Source organism: Falco cherrug, chromosome 3 (genome assembly GCF_023634085.1).
Source record: "Falco cherrug isolate bFalChe1 chromosome 3, bFalChe1.pri, whole genome shotgun sequence".
NCBI classification, from domain to species: domain Eukaryota; kingdom Metazoa; phylum Chordata; class Aves; order Falconiformes; family Falconidae; genus Falco; species Falco cherrug.
In genome coordinates this window covers 69,391,767-69,411,260 of record NC_073699.1, presented here as the reverse complement: position 1 = coordinate 69,411,260, position 19,494 = coordinate 69,391,767, and positions in this window count along the sequence as shown.

The following is a 19,494-nucleotide window of genomic DNA, read 5'->3' as shown; positions in this document are numbered from 1 at the left end:
TGTAACCTGTAAGTGGTGTAAAACTGTGTACCTAGCAGGATTTCCTATTGCAGAGAGTGCCAAACACCAATGGTGGAACTGCACTACATGCACATGTGGTTATACAGTATGCATAAATTGTGCCTTTATGTTTAACTTGTCTAATCAGCTCACCATATCAAAACTTAATAAGTAGCTGCTTCTCATTTAAAGGTCTAGTAAAACTGCAATTACTATGGCTGTAAGATGCCTTGTTTCGAAAAGAGCATTAAATAGTTTTATAGATATGGTTAGAAGCACTTGTGTAGTTGTTTTTATGAAAGTGAATGAGTTCATTAATAATGAGAGTCGGAGACAGAAATATAAGTTGGGAGTTGGTGAAGTATTCTGCCTTTGCATCTGTTCCTTATAGGGTATCCTTAAAGTGTAAGCTACTTCTGCCTCCACGCAGAAAACTGGGCATGGCTAGACCCTGATAACACACTCAGCAGTGGTGCTTTGTAAGCCACCCTTCCTCTCAGGGAGAGAACCGAAGGGCCTGATTACCATTTCTACCTGTTTTTCTACCAGGAAAAAATGAATTTTCTTCAGTGCAGTTACTCAGATTTTAATTCAAAACTGTGACCCGAAGCCTCTGTCACACAGGAAGACTATATATATATATAAAGGTCTTATTATAGTCATAGAGTAATGAGCTATGCATCACACCATGTGTGCTGGGAGACTGGCATTGCTCTTCAGCCATGAGCAAGACACTTGATTTGGAGATGAACTAGTTGGAGGGCATAGAGCAGAGGGTCCACCATACCGGCAGGCTGTGTAGGCGTCCAGGATCTTCCCATCAGCTTTAGTGGATTCTGGCCCTGATCCCCAGGGAGACCCATCTTTCTTTTCTCTTCATAAAATTTGGAAAATGCGTACTCTGCCTAATTAGGGTTCAAGCTCCCACGTCACCTCCTCTTCTAGAAACTCCTGTGGGGAACCTGAAGCCAACACAGCCCAGAGGAGAAAACTTCCTGCCTCTAGTGTGTACCGAAGGGAAACTATCATTTTAGATATTGGTGCCTTAAATTAGACTTCTCTGTATCTCTACAGACACTGTTGGCCAAATCTGTACATTTTTTAAATGTATTTTTTGAGAAAGGAAGTCTCAGATTTACTGTAAATGCAGACGAGGGAGGAAAGAGCAGATGGGCAATGTTTAAGTTACAAACCTAAGGGAAGCTTTTTCATACAAAACTCTTAAACTGCAGCTCTTAAAATAAAGAAAGATTTTCTGTTTTCCACAGTGACTCACTAAACCTTTATTTAGACAGTTGGTAAAAACACCACATCACATAATTCACTGTTTCTTTTTTTTCTTTCCCCCCCACCCTTTTGCTCAGCTGCAGTTTAGAACTATGATGTTTTTCCTTTTAAAGGAAGGCAGGAATCTACATTAAGGCATTTTGCCTTTTATTTTTTGTTGGCAGTCTAAATGTAGTTTGGAGTGGCTAATATTCCTGTTCAGACCCACAGCACAGCACCCTCTGGTGCGCATATTAAACAGGAGAATTAGATTGTTATGAGGGTTTTGTTCATTTTGTGGTAGACATTTTTCAGACATGAGTTTTCATACTCATTCAGAAACTCAAAACCAAAAAGCAGGACCCAAAACATACTGATTTGGAATAAACAGATCATCTTACCCTTCCAGCAACTCTCTTACCATGCTTCTTGCAGGAGTTCTAGCTATGTGCAGAGTTGGACAGCTTCCTTTCCACATAATGGGTTCATGATGATTATTCGTCTTCAGAAAGGCTGCAAGTTGCATAGTAGCTGCTGTTTGCTCTCAGCCAGCCTGTTTCTGGGTGATAATAAACTACCAAAGCCAATGGCAACTGAAAATACTCAAATTTTGGGAGCAGTGCTTAAAACAAACAGTGGATTTTCATGCAGGGCTGTGAAGGTTTCTCCCAGCACATAGTTATGGACTTCATGAGATTTTGCCAACTGATTGCTGTTAGCCTGATTCCAGGAGTTTTTGAGCTCTCCAGTTTATTTCCTGGGAAATGAATTAAGGGTGTAAATGCTTTACCGCATACAAGTAAGCACACACAAAATTGTACAGGTTTTCTGTATCAGGTGAAGCACTGTTAAAGCAGGTTGCTTTAAGGTCTCATCTAATGGTTTCTGGGCCTCCAAACTTCTGTTCTAGGTGCTACTCAGGGAAGTTGCTGCTGCCAGTCACTTTCCTTGCTAGAACATACAGTCACATTGCCAGGGTTTATGGTTCCTTGAATGCTGAAATCAAGCTTAAGTCAACTTTTAGCTTGCGGAAGCAGCTCAGAATCAAAGACAAATCAAAAAAACCAGAGGGATCCAAGCTGCTTACAGTATGCTGGCAAAAGAAAAACCTAGCTCCTTGTACTGGAAGTTATTCTAGTTAAGATTCAAAATATGTTTTATTTTAATGTTCTCAGAGATACTTCATTGGTCCCTGTGGGTCTCTTTTCTCCATAGCTGTGTGTTTTCTGCTTTTATACATTTAAAGCCAAATTCTGCCACAGACAGTTGAGTTCAGAGACTGAAGAGCTGCATGTGAATAAGGAGATAATGTGACCTTTGGTCATCTGATGATTTGGTACATCACCTGTTAGGCAATTGGAAGGACCATCTGACAGAAGCTGCATGGGCCTAGTGAAGCATTGGGAAAATATAGAAAATATGTAAGAAGTTAGTATATAAGAATAGTTTAAGAAAGTAGCAAATTGCATTACCTGAAGGAATACCAGCCTGCCAGAGAGGTTTAGTAAAACCTGAAAAATATTAAAAAAGAAAAAAAATAGGAGAGGTATTTTACTAGGTAAATAGCAAATTTTCACTGGGGGCTATTTGGAAAAGCTGATAACCTTTCCCAGAAGCTTGATGTACCCCCTCTAGCTTATGAAAAGCCATTCTCATTTGCACAAATCATCAAATAAAAAAGGTTCCATTTCTGGATAGAACATGAATATTTGTGGTACTAACATCTGTGGTGGCCTTTCAATTTACTAGACCAGAAGCAAAGAAGAGGAGGAATTGGGCCAGTCTAGTGGTTGAGAGTCTTTATGGCTTCCAAACCACACAAGACCTCATTTGTGTTGTTTGCATCAATTTTTTACTTAGGGTGGTTCCAAAAAAAAAAAAAAAAAAAAGAAAGAAAGAATATCTGGCTTTCTCTTAGAAGTAACTTATCCAAGATATGAGGCTTTTACAAACTGCTGCACATCATGTTTCCTATTTGTTTTCATTTCCCAAGATGCTCCAGTATCATCCTCAGCATTTCAAAGAAGATGTATGTAGAGACATATGTATGGGTGCCTTTGCTGTGCTGCTGATTGATTATGTAAATAATAATCCATTTTACTTTCCAAGAATCCTTCTCTTTGAAGGTCACCAGCTCGGAACTGATGAAAGATCATGGGTTTCCTTCCTCTGACATATGGCTGACATAGTTCCTCCTAGCATTTCAGCTTTCTTCAGCATAGCACAGTCTTCTTCAGTCGCTCCCGCTGCCCACATTCACACACCATTTTCCCCGGCCTCCGTGGATAGCCTTGTGGAGCAAATTTGAAGAAGGGTAGATGAGACTGACACCGAGTTAGGAAACATTTAATCTTCATGTAGCTGAAAAGTAAATGAGTGGCCATTTCTCATGGTTAATTAATAGCACATGCCTTGCAAAGTGGAGTGCATCTTACAGGCTGGAGTCTCCTCTGGCTTTATAGCAGTGTAACTCCAAATGGCTCCTGTGGAGCTGCTCCAGGTATTTCACAGGGAAAATAGATTCAGGTTCAGTGAATGGAAATTAATGTTCGTGTAAGGTGGTCCAGCTGACCGTGCTGTTTTCATTCAAAGTACCTAAATGCTGAGTTCCCAGAATCAGTGCCCGAAAATGTGGAAGTGGGTTTGGTAAGTGTTTCTGGAGAAACTGGAATAAACCCAAGGTTTCCTTAAGAATATTTAGTCTTCTTTTCAGCACTGTGGGAGGTTTGGGCTGCTACTTTGCACATTTTTTAAGTGCCTTTCCCTTTGAGACACCTAGGGCAAAGGCCTCGGGCACTGATATTATCTGTTTTCATAGGAATAGTTTTTTCCATACCACATTAAAAAAACAACCACGTCTGTGGATTGCCAGTGAATGCCATGGTCTCTGCGTGTGCAAAACTTGGGCTGTCATCACCAAAGAGCTGCACATAGAATAAGCATAGCCCATGCAATACAGATTCATGAACAGAGTAAGAATAAGTCATGCAGGGCCTGTAATGGTTCAGAAGATACCCAGCCGTTCCAGGTCTGGGGGGCAAGACAAGAACCTGGATAAAGCAAGTGGTGTGATCAATAGAGTTTGTAGTCTTAGCCGCAAAACCGAAGTCTGAAAGAGGTAATTTTGGTATAGATGTACTGAAATATATAATTTCCTCCCTCCTTCCCCAAAGCGCTTCAAAAGCAGTATTTGGGGTCACCTTGTCAGTCTCTGAAAAGATGCCAAGAAAGGGCAAAAGGGTGAAAGATGTTGTGCTTGATACTGAAAGGTAAAAGTAATCCTGTAGCTGAGGCTGCTTCGGGCAAAGTGCATTTTCCAGGTGTAATGGGGACAGTGTTAGGTAACAGGAGTGATAACTGTTTCACCCTCTTGCATCACCCTGCAGAGCCCTGACTTGCCCTTATAAACTGTACGGTATGTCTCTGTGCTCACAGACACGTGGGCTGCTGTGCCAAGTGGTGAGGGCTCAGGGGAATGTCTGGCTCCCTCTTGACTTCGGGCTCCATGTTCACCACCTTCCATGCAGGAGTGGGCTGGTGGGGTGGCAGCCCAAGGGCTGTGCTGCAAGTGCATGGCACGCCACCTTGCCTCTCTCCCTGTGCACGGCTCCACCTCTTCCTTTTCCCTGTGGAGATCTTTAGTCTGGTGAAAGCTGCAGCAGCAATCTGCATTGATTTGCTTGTATTTATCCTGCTAATGCTGTAGACCATATATTGCCTTCTCTGGGAATTTCAGCCTCCCAGCCATCCTGGGTTGCTCTTGCCCCCACCTCCTAACTGACATTTTCTGTTTGCATACCTTGGCGGTTTAGCATCTGTGTGCTGGCACACCACCTAAGTCCATGTGTCTTCCGAGCAGGCAGCTGCATCCATAAGAGCTGGATGGAAGTCAGATGTATTTTGACTAAACCTTGTGGAAATCTAGGAGGGTCTTGGCTCTAAAGCCGTTTAAAAACACCCAACACCCTACCTTTCAAGATGTGTTTGGCAGAGTGTTGTAAACAAACAAAACCAGTTTGCCCATGGGATAACTTTTCCTCTAAGATCTGCTTGCTTCTGAGCAGGTGCTACCATCTGATGTAGGGAAGGGAGTGACGGTGTCTTGGGAAAAGGACAAGACTTTTCTATTGAGTGGAGAGGTTGAGGTGGGAACACTGAGCAGTACCGCACCAAACACAAACCAAAACAATACAAAATCAGTGGAAAAAGAAAAAAAAAAAGAAAGAAAATAAAATAAATTCTGCTGGGACAATATAATCTCTTTTACAATTGACCCTCTTTACTGTCCAGCTGATTTCATGGTTTTGTTCCTTTGTTTGGACATGTAATCAGTTTCCCTCAGTGTTTATCTGTGTGCCAAATTGCACTGGTTTTATCTGAGTGTGAACTGATTTTGTTAAATCACTTCAAACTGGATACCTTTACGGTACTTTGTACCATTTTTATTTTTGCTTACTCTAAGTTAATTAGCACCAGTGTCAGGCTAGAGCAAAGCACATCATTCTTCAGCCACAGTAAGCATCCACTGGTTTAACTTAATCATTACGTGTTGCTCTGTACACAATATAAAAGCAGTCAGAGTGGACCATATCAAAATCCACCAGGCCCTGTACTCTGCCTGATGATCAAAGTGATCCAAAGCAGCTGCCTTGGGATGGGCATGGCAAGAGGACAAGCACATGTCATACCAGTCCCTGCATATTTATGGCTCAGGGGCTTCCTCTTTTTGTGCTTGTGAACATTCACTTTTGATAGGACTTTTTTACTTTTTTCCCCTACTTTTTCCAAGGGACTGTTCACCTCAGCACTTACCCGGTCAAGATCAGGTATCTGGCGAAGGGGTATTGCTCACCCTGCTCCAGAGTATGTGGGTTGACAGTTTTCTTACAGAAAACAACCCTTCTTCCTCCCACATCTCTAACGTGCTGGGTTTGAAGGGAGGAAAGATCCTCTCTTTTCATCTGTTAGCATTAGGTGGCCCCACCTTCTCCTTGGGAAAATGTAATGCCAGGAATAAAAACATGCTGCTTTTTTTTTTTTAAATTTCTCCAAGCTTCCGCTAAATCAAATATTTAGTATCTATAGAACAGATTAAACCCTCCCTTATTTAATAAATGCTGTTTAATATTGTCCCGACTTCTCAACTTGTACCTTTCAAGCAAGACAATAAAACTCCCACACAGGTAGCCGGCACTACATGTGTTTCTACACAAAAATGAAGCAGTAGCACACAACTTAATGCAGATGAAGGCTGAGTTTTCCTCCAGTGACCAGCCTGAGATCTTTCCAGGGTTTCATTTCAGTTGTCTCTGATTCCCAGAAGCAGCATTTGCAGCCCTTGCTGGCAGGTTTGGCAATCCGATCTCACCTACATGATTAAAAGCCTCAAGAAGCAGTACCCATGAGGGAATGTGGCTTCTCCCAGCCCACCCGGAGTAACCCAGGGCTTGCAGCAATTCACTTCTGATATTTTCACTGCACAGCAAGCAAGAGGCACACCTTTCTTTTCCCCATCCTTGCCAAAGAATTGCAAAGGCCACTTTTGGCTGCAGAGCGGGTTGCATCCTGCAGGGGTTTGGGGTGGTCACAGTGCTGGTACAGAGTCCCCTGATGTTACCTGGAAGGCAGCTCTACCAGAGCAGCACTGTAAGGTGTAAAACCACCATCTCTTAAATCCCGAGCCTCGTTTGCCTCTGAATACAAGTCTTTCTGCCTCACTGGGGCAAGAGGAGGGAGCTGGCAGGAGGAGCAGGGAGCGCGAGGGTTGCAGGCAGCTGCCAGTTGCCATTGCACAGCGAGAGAGATGAGTGGGAACTTCCCTCCCTGTTAACAAACAGGCAGCACTTTGCCTCTGTTGTGCCGAGAGGTATTCATTTTACATTGCTGTGGCATAAACTTTCAAGATCTTAATGTGTTATGTCAGAAAAATGAGCTTTATTTCGTACTTCCAGTGTCTGGTGGTGGTGAGGAGGAGGGAGGGAGAGCAAAGGAAGAGGCTGCTATTAGCAGCGGCTCTGCTGGGAAAAGAAAAGCCTGGCCTTCCCCTCCCTGCAAGAGCAACTGAGCACAGAGTTTTTGTCACTTGCTGGGGACTGTCACCTTCCCAGTGATGCTGCAGGGACTGGACTGATGGGCCAGGTCTAAGGAGGAAAATGATGGTGCAGGGGCTGTGGGGGAAGGCTCAGGGCTCTGCATCTCCCTGATGGTGCTGGGGACACAGTGCTGGGCTAAAAACCCAGCCTGACAGGGTTTGGCCCGTGCAAAGGCTCTGAGGGTGTCCCTCCTGGCTGCTCTGGTGGTCCCATTTGGGCTGTAACCCTGGGGCCAGTGGCACCAACATTGCCCCCCAACTGTGGAGGGAGCAGCCATGCCGCATCGCAGCCTTCGCATGCCTGCGCCATCGGGCTGCCCAGAGACCACCACGCCACAGCCACCTCCTGTCTTATTTATTTTTATTATTATTTTTTTCCAGATAACACTCTGCCCCGCAGCCCCCATCCCCACCCCACCTCACCCACCCCCCCAAGCTTGCAGCTCACGGGAAGAAAAGTGGAAGATTTCCACAAAAATCTCAATAGCTCCAGGTGCTTATCCGACAACAGGATATGGATTTTAAGCCTCCAATGTAGAGTATATATATATATAGTAGTGACATAACTGTGAAAGGAAAAGCAGTTTACTCTCTGTTTTTTATTATATGTAATCTCAGCAGGCAATCAAAACTTATTCAGCCACCACAGGGACCAGAAACAATATATTTGTACCCTTATCAGACACAGGCATTGACTCAAGGGGGGCCCTGGCATTACCCCTCCCAGCAAAGCCTTCAGATTTGGCACAAACAGTTTATGCATGAGCACAGGCTTTGGTGCACGTTACTCTTCCTGCCTTTTGTAAAACATTTCACTCATAGTCTCAGGCTCTTAGATGTCAAACCTTGCTCTGGGATCAGCCACTGGCCCATAGGTGGTTATGGGGGGTGTGCCACTTGCTTTTGTGCAGCACAGCTCTGTTGGCCTTGCAGCACCACGTTTGCACTAAGCAGGTTTTATGCAGCATCCTTGGATACATACCTCTCGTCTTTTGGAAAAAGGCAAGGTCTTTTAAGAGTTTAAAGGTGTGCTTTCTACCTTTGTGTTGGTTCGGCACCATGGCTATGCCAAATTATGTCTAGTTGTTTTGTGAAAGCCCTGCCATGCAAGGCCTTCTTACAATAAGGTTTGTTAAACTGCTGGGCTTGACTTTCAGAAAGCAGTGCGAGAAATGACCTGGCACCGCAAGCTGCTGTCCCGATGTGGGGGACATGGCCCCATCTTGAGGAGAGCGCTGGAGAGAGAGCCTTGTCTCCAGTGACTTGCTGAAGCAAGCTGGACATGTAGGGCTTGGTCTTTGGACACCTGCTGTGGGCAGACACAGCCTCGGTGCACCAAGGTTGATCCTGGTTGGCTGCTCTCTGTGCAGAGGTGGGCACCAAGCCCCCAGCGTGGGTACCTCTGCCCCTGGGCAAGGCTCAGACCCTCAGAATGTTTCCCTCTGCTGCTGGGGATGGCCGCCCTGAGCAAGCAAGCTTTTGGCCTCCTGGTGACCATCTATCACCACAGGACATCAAAGGAAGCATGGATTTGGAGATCAGCACATTCGTCAGGATGGTTTTCTCTCACCAGCTTGTAACCTAGCCATAAAGCTGCGATCACACCTTCAAACGATGCCTTGTTCATGGAATGTATTTCAAAGACTGGCAGATCTGGCTGGCAGAATGGGGTCCCATATATGAATTAAAGTCTTTACTTTTTTCTTCCAGAAGTTTTCAAGAGTGCTAGTGACAGAAGAGGAAGGGAGGGAGGCAAATTAAAAACTTTTTATACATTAGGAAGGTAAATGAAGCAAGTGAATGCAAAGACAAAGAGATGAAAGTCATATTTTATGGTAAGCATCATGCAATAGCTTCTTATTGGTGATGGGTGTGCAAAATAAGACACCAGAAGCCAATGAAAGAAATGGTTGTTAATACTCTGTCTAGAAATGATAGTTAGTACTGTGACTTTCTTTTTTCCCCCCTCTGATTAAATAATTTATATCAGAATACTTTTGTAATTTGAGTCTGTCAGATGGGAGCTCTTTTATATATAAATATATTTTTTTCTTTTCTGCTTTCTAATTAGCAAGGTACAAAACAGAACAGTAATGTATTACACAAGCGGAGAAGTGACATTGTCTGGAGAGCCTTGCTGTGTCCTGATTCCCAATGAAAAGCACTGCAATACAGTGCTCGGGAAGCCCAGACTCTCCTCCTTTCAGCAGCCAAAGAGTTAAAGAGATAGATCAAAGCAAGAAAAAAAAAAAAAGAAAAAAAAAAGGAAAATATTCCTTTCAGGCTTTGAAACACTGTTGCCACCATGGAGAAGAGTAGTAGAAAATTAATAGGGTGGTGGTGGAGCAGATGCATGACCTGCAGTATAGTACAGAGGGCAAGAGTTCAAATATAAATAAATATGTATGGCTGTGCTATGTCTTATTAGATAAGAGTGCTGTCTCGTAAGCAGTTTAGGTGCAACGAAGTGGCATCTGTAGTACTTGCAAGACAAGGAGCTGTACCATAAACAAGCCTCCTGATTAAGCCCGAGATTTGCTAAGAGGCCAGCAAGAGCCGGGAGTGAGATTCGCCATTTCATCCCTCTGGGATGAAAGTATCAGGAGTGGCGGGGAGAGGGGGTGAGACTCCACCAGTGATCCTGGCAGGATAACCATCACCTGGGAGGCAGGACCCCTGGGTTTGGCATGGCAAAAGATTCTCTGTGAACAAAACTCCCATCTGTTTTGATGAAAAAGTTAAAACGCTGTCCCATGAGGTGCACAGTGGCTAATAAGTCTCCTCAGCTTCCATTTCCCCAGATCTAAACCTCAAAACCTCGGGAGACATCCAGTAACACAACATGCAGGTCTGAGGGAGGTATTTTGGAGTCACCATCTGAGCGTCCTGAAGCCAGAGAGCTCTTGGGCCAAGTGGGAGAATGATGGAAACCACTGCAGACCCCAGCCTTCCCTGAGATAACACGGGGAGGCTGAGACCTGTTTGTGTCCAGAAATATTTCGGATAAATGTGACAGAAATAATTTCTCAGTCAGAGGCTAATTTGAAAGCCATATTTAAAAGTATATGGATTTTATCACAGTCAGATCTTCATAATGAACTTTCCTTTTTCTGCCTGGTGGAATCACTTGGAAAAAGAAAGCAAGCATCATTTGAGACTGAACTGAGCTGATCACAAATAGTCTCAACAACAAAAAATTGACACAGACAAACTATAGATTATCATTCTTCATCAGTCACAAATAAACTTCACCTCAGATTTTTCCACTTGAGTTGAATTCCCCTCTATTTTTCAGCCAAATATTTCCCAAATAGTTCCAATGACCCAAAACAAGCATTTTTCACAAGATGAATTTCTTTGCTGCAGAAGTTCATTCATCCCAAGGCAGACTCCTGGAAAGCCATGGGCAAGGGTTGTCAAACAATTTGGAAACAAATGTAGGCAAAAAAGATGGAATCAGTTCCACCCCTCCCCACTGTGCCTCCCTTATCTAGTTGTATAGAGGGGGATTAGTGACATGGATAAGCCACAGGAGTAAAGCTCGGGTGGTTTGTACATGTCACCAGAACCCCTACAGGAAAATGCAGCTTTATAATATGTACAATTTCGGTTTAGTTTATTATTTATAATACCTGGGTACCAACAAAAAAGCTCAGACACTAATGCAAAGGTTTTAATTTCTTAGTGCGTTGACATCACTTACTGTCTTTCTCAATGTATTTTTATTTGTTTGATCTTCTATAAATTTTTCTCTTTGTTCTTCAGATGGAATAGCAAATCTAGTTCATTCCGAAGACACTCTGCTGCTATAAAGTAACAGAAACCTTTAAAAATTTAGAGTTTTAAGTGTGATATCATGTCCCATAAGAATATTTGTATCATTACAGGACACTATCACCTTGTTCTGTGGAAATCTGAAATTCCACTCATTTATGAGAATATCTCTTTCAGCCGTCTGCGTTATTTTAATGCAGACAATTTATTGGAGCCAAGGAACTAAATATTCTGTTCCTGCTCTGTTTTAGCACGTAATTTTGGCTACACCAACATTTTCAAACCTTTTTTCCTTTCTAACACCTTCATATGGAGGCACGTCAGCTGAAGCTTTTAGTGCAGGTTTCCAGTCATGGATTAAGATTTCTAAGTTTGCGGCACTCGCTAACTGCGTGCCCTACTTTCACCTCGTCTTACCTGTGTCTGAGGCCATCGATGTTTTAAAGCAGAGCTCGTAGTCATCTCTTTCCACAGACTTGTGGTCAGACCAGGTTTTTAACTGTTTAAGGAAAGACCAGGGCCAATGGTGGCTGATGGTAGGTGGATGGCAGAGGATTTGGGATTTTGGGTGGGGGATTTGGCAGGGCCAGGGAGCAGCAGGTACCAGCTAATACTGAGGAGGAGGAAAGGGCTTGGCCAGAAGAGGGCTACTGAGCATCAGGATGGAGGGAGGACTGGTGTAGGAGGCAAGGGTTGCTGGTCTGCCAGTTGTCCATCCAGCATATGGCTACGGGGGACATCTGGATAGCGACATGTACTTTTTTATTTGGATCCCACTTGGGAGCAGGAACACGTGTTCAGCAGCATTGTCCTCCCTCACTATATATGCCTGGCACCCAGTCCACCTCCTTCTCAGCAGGGACTGTTGCCATCCCAGCCCCACAGCCCCACAGCCTCTTTCTTTGCCACCATGAGTTCTACTTTTATCTCCTCCAGACACAGCACTCTCCCCAGTTTGTATTCTTAGACTATTACACGTTCTAAAAGGGAAGGGCCAGCTATGTAAAGCTTAATGCAATCCTTGCAATGACTGAGTGGGACTGTCAGCTGACTGTAAGAAATTTAATGAAAACGGGGAAATGTTCAAAGATGCTAAAAAATGATACTGTTGTTTGTACCCTCCTTTCCTCTTACTCCCTCCCTCCATACACATGCACACACACACATACACACACACACACACAAAAGCTAAAAGGAATCAGTGGCCAGAAGATTGATGGATAATAAAAGATCCTACAAAATTCTAAAAGGAGCACAAAAAACCCTGAACAGTTGTGGGACCACTGCTAGAGACAGCTAACAGCATTGCAAGGATTAACAAAGAAAGATCAGAAGTGTTGACTAGACACTTTTGTTCTGTATTTGCAATGAAGCTGGAGGGTGTATCTATCCCATCTGACGTTTCTGCGGGAGCAGAACATTTATCTCTGCAATGAGGGAAGATCTGAAGCAGCACCTGCTAAAATTAAGCTTTCCCCAAAACAGCTCTATTAATTTGCACCCAGGAGTTTTAAGGGAAGTGGCTAAGGAACTTTTTGAAACACCCTCATTAATAATTCACAGATGTCAGGAGTATGAGTTAATTCTTGAATCTGAAGGTCAGCAAATACTGCTCTAAAGGGAAAAAAACCTGCTAGAAAGGGGGGTGGGGTGGGGGTGGGGGTGGGCAGTGGAGGCAGGAAGTAATATGGAGAAGTAGAGACCAGCAGAGCTGACAGTTCCAGATACAGCTTGGAAACAGATTTTTAGGGCAACTACAATTACAAGTTTAGAGTCTATGCATATATGTATATATTCATATAAAACAAAGTCTAGTCATGAAAAGTGCATAATAGTAGTTCAAATACTTTACTGAGGCTTAGGATGTGAGCTTTCGTTAACTCAAATTATCAAGGTTACTGTAAAGAATACCAAAGCACAATTTGGTGCCCATGTGTTGCTCACAGTGGGAGTCTGATCTGGGGATGCCGCTGCCCCAGGTGTCCTGTCCTCTGGGAGGACAGAGTGGTCCAGCTCTGTAAGGCCACCATGCACAGGGTGCCCATGGGAATACCCTGGGTGGCTACGTCCAGGCCTTGCCCAGGTGTTTGCAACGGGGCTGATGGTAGATTTGGGGTCAGGAAGACGTTTGCCTTTGCCTCAGGGGAATGAAAACCTTGACCTGTGTCCTGAGCAGTTCTGCAACCCAAGCAGTTGCAGCTAGGTATTCCCAGCCAGCTCAGGGCGGGGTCTATAATCCCTATTTTTGTTTTAGAGGATCCGCTTTCTTGCAAATCTACACGGCATTTTTATTATTATTTCCAGTTGTTACATGATTCTTATTATAGTTCAGCACTGACGTCAGCAATAAACAATAATAGGATTGTGAACTATTGCTCTTTCTAATAAAATTATGTTTCTTCTCTGCATTATAAATCTAATAGCTATTACATCAGTACCCATAAATATATATCATTGTTTACCTTTTTAATATATACAGGGCATTGCATGCCCCAACAGAAAATAATAAGATTTTTTTTATAAGTTAGCCACAACCATTATTAGATCATGAATGCCTAATAAGTAGAAGATATAATTAAAGGGCAGTTTTCATAGAATTTTCTCTGTTTGAAAGGGAAGAAAGAGGTGGCTTTTACCTGCTTTTATGACCCCTCTAAAGCTGCAGCCTCTATTCTGTCCTTGGTGTTTCTCCACACTTTTCCTTATAATTTTTTTCCCTTTCCTCATCTGAAGCTAAATGCCAGCAAACTGGCTTGGTACAAAGGCAAGGCAATTCTTCCAGCACAGTGGCATCAAAAATCCTTTGGTCCCTGAGAATGAGCCAAGAAAACAGATCTTTCCTCCATCACTTTGTGCTAAAGCACATCCTTGCTGCTCTTGTGGTTGAGTGTCTCCATTCCCTCCCCTGCCCACCACAGGGGATGCCCCCTTTCCCTGATAACCCCTTTGGCCACGGCCTCCCATATGGCCAGACCTCACGGTGCTCATCCTCAGTCTCTGGGGTGAGTGCCTGAAGGCTCATGTCCCAAGCAGGCACCACCACCCCAGCTTCTTCCCTATGCCCCCATCCCAGCGTCCACCCACCAGCCCACCGAGCCTTTCTGGGAAGGATGTGCCTGGCAGCACCCCAGGGCAGCATGCGACACGAACGCAGCTGTGATCTATGGAAGCGTGTGCGAGATCTGTATAAATAAGGCAGATTCCCCCCCTCCACCCCCTCCTCCTCCACCTCCTCCTCCTCCTCCTCCTCCTCCTCCTCTCCTCTCTCTCAGTGCTGATTAATGTGTTGAATGAAACCTTTAAATGTTTGATTTCAAAGCAGAGAGATTTTTTTCTTCTCTTTCCGCCTATCTGTAAAGAAGAAGGGGAAAAAAAAAAAAGTGCGATCATGTGGGAAATGTTGATTTTAATGGAAAAATTGCATTGTGCCGACTTTCATAGAGTAGAAAATCCACAGAGTGAGACTTCAGGCTTGGCACCTGCTCCAGAACCTTCCTGATGAAGCAAAGGTTGTCTTCATTAAGAGCATTAATATTCATGCAGCATGGTAATTTTGACACAGAAAAGGTCTCTGTAACCTTTTCTTGTGTGAGAATTTTTTACTTCTCAAGGAAATTACAGTCCAGCAATGACTTAATTAATGCTGGGTTTCTTCAGCAGATTTTGAAGAGCTGTCAGTTTGGGCTTGCGGTAGCTGTCAAGCAGGGAGAGGGCTCTGGCTACGTAGATTGAAGGGAGAGAGGGAAGACACCCGAGCCCCCAGCATAGATCCTTGTGGCTGGGGTGGAGTAACGGGGGGAGGATGGGGGGACACACAACTCCAATGTTATTTTTCATTTAGCAACCCACTTTTCCAAGTGCTGTGTCATTTATTATTGGTATAAAGGACACAGCTTGAATTAGTCTTCCATTTCTCACTCAGCTTATTTGTTATTTTTATTTTTATTATTCCTATTTTATAATTTTCATTTTTCTCTCATCTTCCTCTAGCAGCATGCATGGAAGTTCTCAGGAGGAGCCCACTTTGAATGGTGCACAACCTCTGTTGCAAGCACTGGGAAGAAAGAGAGAAGTACCCTTCTGCTTTTAACAAAATATTTATATATGTGCATATGCATACGTAATCAGATAAAAATACTGCAAAGAAATGACATCTGCTGCCAAAGAGGAGCAGCAGCAAGTGGTGCTTTTTTAAAAAAAACCAAAGTTTACATTCTTCTCCAGTGATGTCAGTCATGTTTGCAGACAGGGCATTTTGGTGTGCAGTGCAGGATGTGGCGGCAAAGGAAGAAGCTTCTTATTTCTCCCTTTTTTCCTTCATTTGACTTTTTGGAGTAGCATTTGGAGGAGATCCTTTTAGGATCTCTCATTTCCTGATACTATTTTCTTTTTCTTCTTCCAGATCACTTTGAACTGTCCTGGCTGCTTTTCCAGATCCAAGACTGCTCTCTGGGCTGTGATTTTCTGCCTCAGCCCCCTACATTCGCTATGTCACAGCAGGCTGCACGACCAGGGAGCTGCCACCACAACCTCCTTCCTGCTGGAGACCAAGATGACTTCAGCTGCAAGACCTTGAAGGTGAATTCAACTAGCCAACACTCAAGCTGCAAATCCCCCCCAACCCCAAAAGGCTTTCAGAAGAAGTTAAAGTTTTGTTCTGCTATCAAATACATTCAAAATAATTGGGTTTTCTTTGGTAGCAGTATTGAAATTAATGATTCCAGGATGAGATTATTCCAGTCTTCAAAATCTGGATGTCCAAAACTGTCCCTCCCAGTACAAGGAAATACAAGAGATTTTTGATTATTCTGTAGTCTAAATGAGACAGCAGTGTTATGCCAGCACCGTGTTTAAAGGTGATGCAGAAGGCTAAAATGAACATTTAAATTATGTCCTTGAGGTATGAGCATTTTGAATATTTTAAGAAGGGAGACTGCATATGACATTCATTTCAGCCAGCTGTAGCCCTTTATTCTTTATTTCTTCTATTGTCAGAAGTGAAATCCCAACAATGTTGTTGATCCAAGTTTCTGTTTCACATGTTGGCATCTTGAAGTTCAAAGGCAAGTTGCAAAGTAAGTGAAACCAAGGCAAGTAGCACAAACATGCCCTGAATGACATAAGTAACAAGACTGAAGGATGTTCAGCTGAAAAACATACATTATAACAAATGTGCATGTGTATAAATATAGAAATATTTTTAAATAACCTATACATTCTCCTCCATCATTTTACCTCCTTTTTAGCCATTGCCCTTTTACTGCAGGCATTTTATGGTGCAGGACTCACTGGGTTTCAAACCAGGCAAAATGGATAACCTGCAAAAAAACCCAAAGAAGGTGATCAAGAAAAGGGGGTGCTCACATGCTCTGTGGCTACCTAGGCATACAAAATCTCTAAAGATGTCTGTACCACCACTGGACAATTTCTAGAGGACCACAAAAATGAAGAAGACCAAGAGTCATCACACCAAATTCTTCATACAAACTCCCCCTATACACACACGCATCCTGTGGGTTCACCTCAGACGCCCATTTCAGGACACCCTTTCAAAAAGATTTATTTAAGGCTGCACTGCTAAAAAGTGAGATCCTAGTGAAATATAACTGCTTCAGGCAACAAACTAAGAGTTTGTTAGAAATTGGCTAAGGTGATAAGATGGTCAATAGAGTCAACAGAGTACCAGAGTACCAGTTGGGATCTTAGGAGGCTTTGGCTCCTTTCTAGGTTTGCTTTCATGAAGCATCATGTCACTCCTCCCTGCCTGCATGGTGTTCTCTGGAAAGCACTCAGAGACGGAGATTATATTGCTATACCTACCTGCCTGCCCCTTCTGCTGCTTTACCTGGGATGATCCACTTGTTCCAGGGGTTACACTCACTTTTTCTGTCTGTTGCTTCACCATTTAATATAGTGCTAACTCATGTTTTTTTGCCAGCTACTAACCAGCGTTTTTACTGGGAATGATCTCATGACACTGGAGTCCAAGTGTAAGAGATAGCTGAGCCAAAGGGTCTAGGATGAAAATTATATCTAGTCCCATTCACACATAGACTGAGACTGCTCCCGATTTCTGACTCCTCACCCAAAGCCAAGCATCTCCAGAAGGACTGTTCTTGCTGAAGAGCAGTGATTTCATGTGGTTATCTTGCAGAATGCTATTGCAGTAATAAATCATTTAGTCCAGCATGATACCCAGTTCCACTTCACAAAGCTAACTTGCCTTTCCCATACTCGGCAAAAGAGATGAGAACATTTTTCTGATCAAAATGTGATCTTTTTTCAAGTACCAAAGCTATGCTAGAGTAAAATGAGGTTTTATTTATGTACAGGGGCTAGAAGGATTGCTGTAAAGGGAATTTTCTAGTCCAGGGGATAAATAACAGGAGTTGTATTTCTTATCATCACAGCAAATGAAATAAATACCTAATATTTCTTCTGCCTAACAAAGTAAGTAATTAGCAGTGCCAAAGTCAAGGGAACATGCAGGTAAATGGAGCAATAATTGGGGTGATACAATATTTGCCCACTTCTCAGATGAGGGATAAGGAGCAGGCCAGCTAGTGAACCCGCATGTTATTTACTGCTACACCACTGGTAATTAGACAGCTTGCCATAATGGATTAGCAGCAACCAGTGACACCCGTTATCCCTGGCAGACAGAGCAGTGCGTGCTGCAAAAGAAGCTGTTAAAGGCCAAGAAATACAAGTGTGTAAAAGATAAGAATAGCAAGTGCCCTCCCCATGTCAGGCTGACTGGGAGTTCAAAGAAAGCAAGAAAGTCAATCTTTAAATATGCCAGTTAATTTTAATGACACTGAAATTTTACTGACAAGTCTGAAGTATTTTAAGTAATGCCAGAATTATCTTACTTGGGATAAAACTGATTTTTGATGATCCTTTTTCATGTATAAGCTGCATTACTGTTTTATGAGGGAAGTCTGTCAGTTTGCCTGCTTTGAACAAAACACCTCTGCAGAGATGTACCCATTGCACTATATACTCTGCTCCATCACTGGTGGAAGATGGCATGTTGGGAAGGATTAGTATGGGCTATGCCCATGGTGCCATGCTGCCTGCACAACCTCGCTGCCGGCCTGGAGCCAGGCTGGTTGACAGCAGCTCTGCACTCCTGGGGCAATCCCTCTAGCAAGGCACAGTGATCTTTCATGGAGACCTGCTCCATCAGCACTGCTGTTTCCCAAGTGTGAGGCTGACCTTGCATAAGGATGCTCAGAGAGCCCCATTCCTGCCAAGGCAGCACAAGCATCACCACAGCAGGTATGGCGCTCTGCATTGTCCCGCAGAAATGAAAGAGGGTCTTGGCTTGTTCACTTGATTGACTGATTGATGATCTTCCAGCAAGGGTATAAATCTCCTCTCATATCCACCTCTTTCTCTGGACTGAACACCAAGGACATACCAACCTCTCCTCCCTGAGATGCTAGGGGAGCTGTGTGCTTCCCAGCTCATACATCTACCCACTTCTTCTAGGGACAGAAGAGGGGCCACAGGATTTCAACACTATCGTTGTGTTATAGGCATTTTTAAAACCGTTTTGTTGGCATTAACAGGGTTTTATTCTTGGGCAGCCATCCAGTTATGCACAGAGGTGCACATCCCAACCCTGCAGCAGTAAGGTCTAATTCAGCAAGATGTAAAATCTAAACAGCTCCTCAGAGCTGGACCATTCCCCTTTGGTGTCTTGCTGCTGCTGGGCTCATCCCAAGACCAATGGCATTATCTCCTTGTCTTCCTCAGAGGCTTTCTACCTGCATGTCTTGGTCACATTACTTTTCTGGCCCTGTCTGAGAGCCCTTGGTCACATCTCTACTTGCTTCTCCAGCTCTGCATCCTGGTTAGTGCAGGTGACTGTGGAGAGACTGTGCCTGCTTCTTCTCACACCTTGTTCCCTCTGCTATGAAGGAGTGTCTCTTGTGCAGTGCTCAGTCCCTGTCAAACCCTGGTCACCTGTGTCAGGACACGGCCTGAGCTGGGGACTTAACCTTTTGGCAATCACCATAGGATTTCTTCTCGTGGTTTTATCAGCAATCCATCCTCCATTAGAAGGCTATTTCCTCTTTAGAGCAAACTCTATAAAACCCTTCTGAGTTCACCCCTATTAAGTTCAATATTCTTTTCCATTGGGGAAAACCTATCTCTGGTCTCAGGGGGAGGCTTTTTCCCTCCGCCTCTCCTCTTCATTGCTCTCTGACGCACAGCGGCAGTGAGAGCCCTACCTGGGGACGCACCCAGCAGGGCTCCATCTCCTAACAGGCAAAAAAACCCTTTTCCCCACTGGTCAGCCTCCCTCCCACCCCTATTCCCTGGGGCCCATTGCTGTATCCTGCTTAAATGGTAAT